Source organism: Rhynchophorus ferrugineus, unplaced genomic scaffold (assembly GCF_030347505.1).
Source record: "Rhynchophorus ferrugineus isolate W39M unplaced genomic scaffold, kcgeb_rfMv2 rfM2, whole genome shotgun sequence".
NCBI lineage: Eukaryota > Metazoa > Arthropoda > Insecta > Coleoptera > Curculionidae > Rhynchophorus > Rhynchophorus ferrugineus.
In genome coordinates this window covers 77,462,178-77,474,191 of record NW_027472581.1, presented here as the reverse complement: position 1 = coordinate 77,474,191, position 12,014 = coordinate 77,462,178, and positions in this window count along the sequence as shown.

Here is a 12,014-nt window from a genome sequence, read left to right as displayed (position 1 = left end):
TGTTCGAAACTTTTCACAACTATTGGACGAATAACGCAAACAATGCTGTTTAATTTTTAAACATATGTTACACTCCATTCAATAAAACAGTGAACTCACGTCATCTGAATTGATGACGTCAAAACGTCGCAATGCATTTTAGCTTTGACTAAAAACAAAATTCTAATCTAACTGAAATAAACAAAAATACTGTTATCAAATATAATTTATTTTAACATTATAATACATCTAATGCATCTATTATTGAAGAACTTAAAACTACAATTCATTATACAGTTATCATAGTTTGTAGGTTAAGGTTGTGTTTGATTATATTTACACTTGACTCTTTTCCACATCACCTACGAGTTAAGAGTTATAGGCGCGTTTTTTATGTAGCTGTATCACCTGGAGGCCTAATCCAACTAATTAGCAATTGTATATCTGAGTAATTTATTTTACTTTCATTAGAAGGCATATTTACCTTTTACGCTTAGTTCTTGTTTTCTTTGTTACTATGTTTCATTGTAAAGATATTTTGATATCACTGTATTTCTCTTTAGTTTGTTCTCTTACTACCTGTATACATCTTCTTTTATAAAACTATATTTAATAACTTCATTCTCACTAACTCATTTGCCATATCTGCAAAACAGTTCTCTTCAAAACAATTCTTTCTCTCCTCATACATTTTAACCAAATGCTACAGGAACATGTATTTTGAATAATTACATACGTATCTGTACACATAGATCTTTCACAATCTACAATAACTTATAGTTGTTTCTGCTCTCGTCACGTTCTTGGAAATTGTTAAATCATTATCCCATATTCAGAAAATTAATAAGCTGTTAATTTCCAATCTATCTAACATTTTTCACAATTCCATCATTTGTCAATTTCTTCTTCAATATGCCTGATCGAGTTCATCCAAACCGAAGGTTTTATTAACATTCCTATTTCCACCATGAAGAACAAAATATCTGCAATGTTATTCTAATTTAATCTAATCAATTGTTATTCCAATGTTTACCTTTTTCCATCAACTTTTATTGTCTTAACACTATTTTTATTATTATCCTGCCCTGAGTGGCTATTAGGTTGGTCCCATTCTGAAATATCCATGTCTCTACATCTAAAATAAGCAAATTGCAATAATAAGTCTTCCTTGATTTTATTATATACTTTAAAAATTGTATTGTATTTTAAAAGCAATATCTGTTATATGCTTTTAACAATTAATTTTATAATAATAATTATTAATTAATATCATATTAGTTCTTCAAAATTAGTAATCATCAAAATTGTTGATTCCTTCAAACGAAGTAAAACTTATTCCAGGCTTATACAATTATTATGGCAAACGACATATCTTTGCCTAGGGCAGTAGAAATCTACAAATGGACGAAAGATTAGAAAATTCAACTTAATAGCTCCAAATCTGTTAATTTAGCTTTGTGGTAAAATAATAAAAACATAGTTATATCATTCAATGGATGTCCGATTCCTGAAGCAGCTAAATAACTCGGAATCCATCTTGACAGTATACTAAATTACAAACATCATATTAGACAAAAAACAAAACACATTAGAACCAAAATAAAACCACTATACTGGTGAGTCGGAAGATACTCTCAACTTGATCTAAAATCAAAGAGGTTGATTTTATAAGACAATTATAAAGCCAATTTGGACATATGAGGTGCAAATATGGGTTTGCAGTAAAAATTTAAATCAACTAATAATACAACGCTGTCAAAACGAGGTTCTTCGATTGATTACCAATGCTTATCGCTACGTAACCAACGAAGAGCTGCACAATAACCTGGAAATCAAATGGATTTGCGAAGTTATCCAAGATTTCGCCTTGAAACACTTTGAAAGATGATTACTAAATCATACTAACGTGGAAGCAATACAACTGCTGGACAGCACGCAGGATATCAGGAGATTGAAGGGAACCAAACCATACAAACTTATATAAAGTGTATATCTTTAGTGCAAACTATAGCTATAAGTTATTATAATGTTATAATTGATATATTCTATATATGAATACATTTTGTTGTATTTTCTCGCACTGGTCTGGCTTGTGAATTAATCCAAATGATAAAGTACAAATGAAAAGTGGTAATAAATTAATGTATAGTTAAGATTGTACTAAGCGTATCTAATAAAGATGACATAAAAAAACTTTTACTATGATATCTTCATAGCTGAGAAAAACATAGACGAACTGTTTTTACGCATCTTGGCTTAATACCAAATGTTTAAAAATGAATGGAATTACGTCATCTGCGTTGTAAATCTCTCAAAATAAGTTCACAGTCCTAATATACCTTATAAAAAAATTAAAAATAAATATCGAATTATAAATTCGTAAATAATCGAGCTTAATCGAAAAAACAAATCGTTTTTCGCTAAAAGCTTATTTTAACTTCAGTAAATTACGGTTGCAATTGTACGCAACAGCAAACGATCTAAATAATAATTTCCACGAAAAAAAAACCGAAGGTTTACCGCTAATGAGAATTTTTAAGTCCCGATAAAAAAGTTACGCCTATGGATTTTACTTTCATTCCGCCCAAACATGTGAGCAAGTTGTAACTGCTTGTGCCTATTTCAAAGAATACCAAGAAATCGGGAAATTATTTCGGTATGTGGGTTCCGCCATCAACCCACCAGTACTATTTGACGCCTATTTCATTGGTTTATTTATTTTCTTATGGACATAAACGAGAGACGAATAATTAACTCCTATGCAGTATGGTAGGCAATGGAAATATCAATAGTTTATTTTAGATCTGTTATTAAATAATCTATTCAGTCAGTGTTGTAGATCTCTTCACTAAAATAAATCAAATGATAAGTGTATGAATACCACTCCATTCTAAACATCAATTGTAAATGCGAACTGCTAAATACGATGGTTTTTGATATATGTCTACATGAAATATCATTTTTCTATTTAGTATTATTGAATAATTCAGTGTCAAGGAGCTGAACAGGTCAGACTCAAAATTTAAAAAAAAACTGTATTGGTTAGTCCGAAAATACACCCAACTTGACCCAAGATCAAGAATTGATTATCAGTTATTTATAAAGCTTATTTAGTCTTATGGAGTTCAAATATGGGGTTGCGCTAAGACACCAAAACCCACTAGTAATCCACCCCACTAATAACAAAGTTATACGATTAATTACCAATGCTTATCGTTACGTAACCAAAGAAGAGCTGCACGATGACCTCGAAATCTAATGGACACATGAAGTGATCCAAGATTTCGTCTTAAAACATGAAATAAAGAACTGCACAGTGACCTGAAAATCAAATGAATCTACGAAGTTATTCAATATTTCGGCTTAGAACATAAAAATATGTTACAAAATCACAGCAACCTACAATAGATCCTCAAGAAGCAATTCTCCTTTCTTGTTTACGCTCAGGAAATCAGAAGATTGAAACAAAACAAACCACAGGAACATATATGTTATAAAAATCTTACTTAATATTGTACTAGTATATATGTAGGTTGTAATAAAGTTTATACATTTCTTACCATTATTGTATATTTTGGAAAAATCTGCTGCCGAAGCCCACCAAGAACCTTTAGAAACGTATGCTGGTGCTTCTCCATTGTATCCTAATTATTGGTTTTGATTTCAACGCAAGCACGTCATTTACAAAAGCAATGGCGTGTACAGTCTACTCTTCCCACTCCTCTGCAGAAAATATAAACTCCCAATACCCCAGAAAGCGACCCTGTATAAAATGTAGTCCGTTCAATCTGCCTCTTCGGAGCGCAGGTGTGGTACGGGTACGTCTCTGAGAGACAACTTGCACTACTTCAAGTGTTCCAATCCAAAAAAGTCCGCGCGTTACTCAGTGCCCCATGGTTTATGAAGGATGCCAACACTCACCTTGAATCAGGCATCCCGTTCGTGAAAAATTTCACTAACATACTCAGTGTAAGGTTCTCCCTAGTCGCGTTAGAACACTACAGCATCTTGATAAAATCCTTATCCGTCCACAAATCTCGGTACACAACCAACTACGACAATCCCAGTCGTAACTCAGGGTCTCCGTCGCCCGCAAAACACTCCACTATCCGGAACCCGAAACGATATCAGCAAAAAACCATTTGGTTCTAGCTGGTCATTCTAGAACCAGAAAAAAAGTCTTGCGCGTCTATTTTCTCCCGCTTCTGATGGACAAGATCTGATGGGTATAAATGGTTACTGTTCAACTATCACGACAATCTTCAACTATCACGTGGCACCAACTGTTATGAAAATAATATACTTTTAATCTTAGGCCCTCTACGCCTTGTTCTATAGTACTTACTGAAATCTCGCAGTTATAAAAATGGACACGTTACGGAAAAGTAATACGTACGTAATTAGAAGTGTATTTAAAGTTGGGTCAATTTATTTCAAAATTGTTACATTTTCCATAGAAAACAATAATATATCATAAATGATGCGTGAGAGTTTATTCTCAAAATGATCCTATCATAGATAACGTTTACATCTATTAATTTCCTAAATCCTTTATGATTCATCAGCGTTATAACGGCGACACAATTTCTGACAATATCAATTGGTTTGTAACATAACCCAGCAGCAAAATGGCTGGGACTTTAATGAATTCAGCTTTTAAAGATCTTTTAATGATGTAATAAGCAATATTATTTTTGGGACTTGTTTACATTCTTCAAATTTTCCACGATGTGTCTTTTACGATTCTCTTGGCATCCGGTGGATTATCCTTGTTTAATGTATCTTGATATGTAGTTCGAGCGAAACTATTAAAAACATATTGCCAAATTAATTTTGCCACTATTTGCAGGCTATGCTGAATCATTGAACAACATATTTGTTGTATATCTTGCATGAAATGATTTCCGTAATCCCTTTTATGTGTAAGTAATTTAACTTAATCTTAACTCTTTAACTTAATCTTCGCACAATCGTCACATAGAACCTTGCACAGTGTTTACAGTCTTCCCATAGAGTCTTCACATAGAGTCATCATCACAGTCTTCAATCAAAGAGTCTTTGCATAATCTTCGCAAGATTTTTCACTCAAATCACACAGTCTTGAAAAAGTTTCATACAGTCGTCAACATAAGTATTTACAGTTTTCACACGCAGTCTTTACCCAAGTCTTCACGAACCTCTAAGAACATTTAAATACCTGGTCAAGGGAGCCCACAGTTGGTGCCACCTAATAGTTGAAGATTAACCTCACTAACCATTTATTATAAATACAGTCGTGTTGAGCTTGCCAATTTTTCTCTTATAACCGGGAGGAAACAGACGCGCAACATCAAGACTTATTGAACAAAAATTCAACTCTAACCCTGAAAGAACTTTCAGACAGCTTAGCAATTGAATCAACTGTTTCCAGACGTTTACATGCGATAATAGAGATCTAAAAAAGAGAGAAAATAACTGTATTGACTGAAAATTCTATTGCAGCTCTATTAGGATATTCTGTCGCATTCAACGTAAATGCTAGATATAGCATATTGGTGTTACAAGTATTCAGATCGATGCAGCATAGCTAACATACCGTATCGAAATAATGTAGAAGTGAGAAAATGGATCAATGATTGATTCGTTTCCAGACCAACATAATTTTTTTAACAAGGTATCATCCTGTTGCCGGAGATATTCGAAAGTCGTAGAAATGTCTGAAAAAATATGATCAAAATATTTGTAAACTTAAATTGTGAAATAATTAATTTAAAATTAAAAGCTTAACTAGTATGAATTCAAATGAGCCCTTAATATCATGGTACCCTGGAAATGAACCATTAGTTGGAATATTTTCTCGAAAGCTAACAATAGATTTAAATGAGATTTTGAGACTTTAATGTACATATTTTCAACTACACTTCAGCCATAGAGTAATAGAGATGCAACTCAATAGGGGACTCTGGCGCAAAGTGTTGCTTTGCCCAACATCCAGAGGTCGCATAATTGGCCATTCAAGTAATTTGATTGATTAATTTAAATCTCCATTATAGGCACCTGTAAGAAAGATATTTTACTGTGAAGACATTTAATTGGCTCATTAGTAATGCTTGGCACGTGACAGCCTTGAGGTTATGTTTAGTTGACCAATGAAACAATTTTTTTCTGAAATAAATTTATTAAATAAAATTCAATTAAATATAAATATATGTAAAAGTAAATAAATATAAATTGTAATATTCTATATGGAAAATCATTTTGTGTGTAGAATTAAAATAAAAGGTTTTGAATTTACATTATTTAAAGATATTTCACAAAAAAAATTTATATTATCGACGTGGCAATATCGCGGGATAAAATAAGGGTTTAAAAATTAAAAATTAATCAAAAGAAGAGGTTAAAAGAGCCCTACTGACAATATAATAAAACATTAATCTGGGGCATAAGATATTGCCTTGGCTGGTCTATTCATATAGGAACATTTGGAATTTCAGTTATAGAGTCATCCCCCGCTATTATAATTATTTAAAGAGCCCTCATGTTCTTCCTCTTCACAATTTCCTAAAGGCCAATGAGATGAAAAAATTAACTTATGTTAAACGATTCAAATGACTTCTAAAACATACTAGCCGAAGATGTGTATTCCTGAATCCATTAGGTGGATCCAAAAAAAAACTATCTTGGTTAAATAGCCTTAAGCCAATATATTTATATGGATAATTAAACTTTTTTTCTTTTAAAGAACCCCTCAAGGTAGTTATTAAATTAATGTCAGATTAACAAATTTGTTCTTACTTGAGCAATAAATTTTACAGCAATATTCCTCGTGTATTGAATATCGGTTGACCTACTCTTAATAGATTTGCATTCAGGAGCTACTCTTTATTTTATTGGAGCTGCAACTATTGATCCAAGAAGAAAAGTATATACCCGTTTGCATAGCTTCTTTTGGAAGGGAATTAATTTATAAAATTAAAAATATCAATATTTTATGTTTGAATATATATGAATTATTTTATTCCAACTTACAACAACAAAACATGATGTAACGATCATAAATTTGTTTTATACTTAATTAATTCGGTTTGGGTTTGGACATCCAAATACTTCTTCGAACGAAAACGATTTTGCATTTCTTTACTATCCATGCATCCGGATACGCAACACTTCCTAGATCAATAATTCACTTTACTTTTTGCACTACCAACTTATATATACTAATGAACTAATAATTTAATCTTTAAACGCACCATACCTTATGGCAGCCATACTGAAAATTGTGCTCAAAATAAATAAATAACAAACGTACCATAGAAACGATTAAAACAAGTAATAAGTTAAAAGTAAAGACATCTACATGTTGGACGTCGCGAAACATTTCTCTAAATTAATAATTTCCTATTAAGTTTAATTTGCATTTCTCTATGACTTCAACTATTTGTTATTCAGTTGCTAGGTAACTGAAACACGTATTATATAAAAATAAAACACGCCCTTTAGTGAGTTCTATACATATATAAAAATATATATGAATGAAAAATGAAATAAGAAGGTATTACGGAGGGTACACAGGCTTATTGTTTATGAAATCTCCATTTTCATTTTATGACGCAAGCTTTGAATTCGGATTACGGGAACTTGAGGACGCACGTGTCCGACTGTCCTGAAGCAAGCACAAAATATTTCGAAGAAGTTTGACATTAAAGAGTCAATTTTGACAACAACCTTGAATACAATTTGTTAGCAAACTTCTATTTTAAAATGGTTTTAGTTTCATTAGTTTAAACATCGTGTGATGGGACGGAATCGAAATGTCAATTTATGATCGCACCAAGTTGATCCTAGTTTTGGGCAAAAAGGTGTTTATCACATGAAAAAATCAAAGGGTTTTTAAAACAACTGACAAAAACAACATGTGTAGAAAGCACAATATGTATAGTCTGTTCAAAGTTATTTTGTACATACGTCATTTAAATTTATGACATCAAAACGTCGCAATGTAGCCGCATCAACTCCGAGTTTTAGTTAAGTTTGTCTTAGACATACAACAAAATTCTAAACTAAATAAAATAATTGAACAAAAATGTAATCAAATATAATTTATTTTAACATTATAGTACATCCAAAAACTATAGTTAATTATGCAGTGACAATAGTTTACAGGTGAGAGTTATAACCTTTTATCATTATTTCTTTCAAGAATTTTGCATACGTCTGGCAACCGGACAACATTGAAAGGCTCATTCGTTTACGTACTCGAATTAATCAGACAACATGTGTCTCTTTTTAACTAGAATAAAATGAGAAGGAAAATATTGCCTGATTCTCAAACGAATTTACAAATTGCAGCAGGTAACACATTAAACATCTTAATGACGTATGTACAAAAAAACTTTGGATAGACTATATATAAAAATTTTGGCAAATGCAAATTATAACGAAACAGAACTTCCAGAACTCCATTTTTAAAGCGCAATAACTTTTGACTGAGTAAATAAATTACGCCACGTGTATCTAGAACGTTCTAAAGACTTTCAAACGTACTGTATAGCTTCATTGGATAAATACTATTAGATATATGCAGCTGCTTTTAAATCTGCTACGAAAAAGTGGAAAATACTTCTTCACCAACCTTATATTGAGATTGTAATAGTTAAAATTAGAAATAGTAGATAATATTGGAAAACAATTAACTATTTATTTTTATACACTTCTAGAAATCGAGTATAATGAGACAATACACTACCAGAAAAAATCCTAAAAATTAAACGCAGCCAGCATTCAAAGGAACTTGGTGAAAATTTCTAGTAATTTTATTATATTTGAGTAAAATGCCCAACCGTAAATATCTAATCGCCATTCGACTATAACATATCAAATATAAAAGCATAAAATGTGTTTCCTTTAGTTCGTTGAAGCCAGCAATTGTGAGCTTCAACAGGCAATATTTCATCTCGAGTGTCCCCTTTATGAACTCTTGTTTACACCTACAAAAAAGAGAATTCAGGTAACGTTTATTGCCATATATACACGAGGTAAGGCCATAAAATCTTATCGATACAAAAAAATAAGTCATGATGACTTTGACGCCTTCCTATCGATTTCTTTTCATTCTGAAGGGTCTGGTTTTATGTTTTTATGGCCGTATCTTTCAAGAATATTTTATTTATATTCTCCAGGAATAATTCCTAAACAATCATAATCTTTCAGTGTCATAAAATGTTATGTAATGAAATATTTAGTTAATGAAAAAAGCTGTCGGAAGAATAATAAATTCGTCGTTATATAATTTTGAAATAATAATTAGATATGCTTAGTACTATTTTAATTAAAAATTAATTTATTACTACTTTCTATCATTTCTTCGGCGCATTGTCTAGTAGTTGTATTGCATCCACGTCATTCCTTCATGTTTTGTGGTGAAACTTTCTTGGTTGGTTATCGTACAGTTCTTCGTTGATTACGTAGAGATAAGCAATAGTAGTTAGTTGAAGAACTTTGTAACTCCATATTTCTACCCCATAAGTCCAAATAGGATTTATTATTGATTAATAAATCAATATCTTGAATCTTAGGTCAAGTCTGGAGTACCGCCCGGTTAACCAGTGCAATTATTAAATTTTGAGACTAATATGCTCAGTTCTTTGTTCAACATGATGTTTCCAGTTGCATCTACCATGACTGTGCTTGAGCAATTGGGCATCACTGAAGTAATGTAATTAAATAACTCTATGCAGAGATGTGTCTTTTGCAACAATGATCATGTCGTCGGAAAATGGTCCTAGTGTTGTTGCTTTTATTGTTGGGATATAAGCTGAGCAGATATAGGAGTGATTCCCATACAGGGCAAGTCTCCACGACCAGGTATGCATCATGCATTCCACCGCCTGGTTTTTTGGGCCAGAACAAAAAAAAATCCCCATACACAACAATGCGAAATTCTAGTCGAAATAGATTTTAATGATAAAAATGTTAATAGACAATAGGCTCTCGGCAACAATTTTTTGTAATGAATAGAAATACTACTACTACTACTACCACTACTACTACTACTACTACTATTACTACTACTACTACTAATAAAACAATATTGCATTTCTTCAAAGATCTTTTTAATAACCGATTTTGCTCTATGTGAAAATCCAAAGCGGTTGTAAAATATTAGTATGTAATAGTTAAATTTTGTTGTTTAATAAGTTGTTTAACACGTTATAACAGAATTTGAAAGTCTTGTGAAGCTCAATTTATTCTACGGATTAAAACACCTCGTAACATACTTCAATCGTTGAATCTGTTGCTTTCCCTAGTAAATAATATTTGTTTACTTCCACGCATTATAATAACAAAATTAATGAATAAAAATAAATAAATTAAACTTTGTGAAATAATTAAATAATTTGTTGTTGTAGTTGAAAGTGTAAAGTATGTTGTAGTGTAAGCTGTGAAGATATCGAAATGGTAAATATTATGAGATGAATTTGTTTATTTAAAACTACTAGTTTATAAGTGGACTGACTCGAAAAACACCAGAAATGCAAATTCAGCAGATATTTGAAAGATCTTGGAGACATACTAGTACTATCTTAACCAAAAGAAGAGGGTAATAAGTCATGTGGACGCTCTTCGCTGTGAAAGGAAGTTCTTGTAGAAAAATAGTCCAAGAAAAATTTTAGGTTTTTCAGTATGCAAAAGGATTTTTGTTTCTGAATTATCTACGAACTTGTAAAACAATAAATAAATAATTGGATGCATATATTCATTATAAAACATCACCCAAACGTTCGTTACACGCCAAATTTAACTTGCACTGACTACTTCAGGCTCTCTCAGGTAGTATAAATTGCCGTTGTGGGGTATTTTGACAGGACTGAAAATCCACTGCAGTGATGATATAATAACAACAATTGATATTGATATATCATAAAAGATCATATAATAAAATCGAAATCTTGAGGTAGTTTTCGGAACTTAAACGACTGTTATGCAAAATAAGATTAAATTTTAGAAACAAAACATTTTTGATTATTATTGAGTGGTTTAAATGAAAAGGGCATTGGTAAATATAATTGTTTGGTAAATAAAATTGGCTATCATTAAATATATGAAAAAGTGTTTATACAATATAGAGAAGATAAATGTAAACCAGTTTGAAATAATTTTAAAATTCGTGAATAACAAAAGTTTATTGGGTTTTGGAAATATCTGAAGTAATAATAATTAGCGATTGGCTTATTTCTTTTTACAACTATAACTTTAATAACAATATCTTTCCCAATAACAACAAAAACGAAATTAATTTCTACCCACGTCACCAAAACCAGAGAATAGCGAATTAGCAGTAATATGATAATTTCAAGAGCTTTTGAGCATGTCGTACCGTTTTATTGAAACTATATATCGACCACATCAGCATGATCTAGTTTAAATAGAATAACTCGATTATCATATCACGATATCAAGCAGTTTCATTTTAGAAAAAATAAAATCCAATGATGCCTCTAACCCAAAATTCTCAACATATAATGGCATGTCCTGGATTCATTTGTTTTCCAACAATCACATGTTGGTTTCCTTAACCCAAAATTCAAAACACCAAAGTGACAGTTAACTTCATCATTAGAATGATTTTGTTCAAAAACGTTTATTATATTTTTTATATATGTTTTAACAATGAAAAATCGTTATTGTACAGAGCCGCATTTTTACTAATCCTTAACTGTGTTCTTTTTTGTTTACCATCATTTCGTATGATCTATCCCAACAACAAAAGAAGAAGTATTTGGAACATTTTCTGACGACACACTTATCATAGCAAAAGATGTATCTTTGTCTAAGACTGTAGAAAAAGTACAAGTAGCGTTCTACAAGATCTACAAATAGACTGGGGGGCTCCAAAGCTGTCCATGTTAGAAGAAAGGCAAAGCAGATTAGACTCAAAATCAAGCAAATGTACTGGTTAGTCAGAAGATACTCTCACCTTGACATCAAGCATCAAACCAACTAATAATCCAATACACCCAAAACAAAGTTCTACGATCAATTACTAATGCTTATCA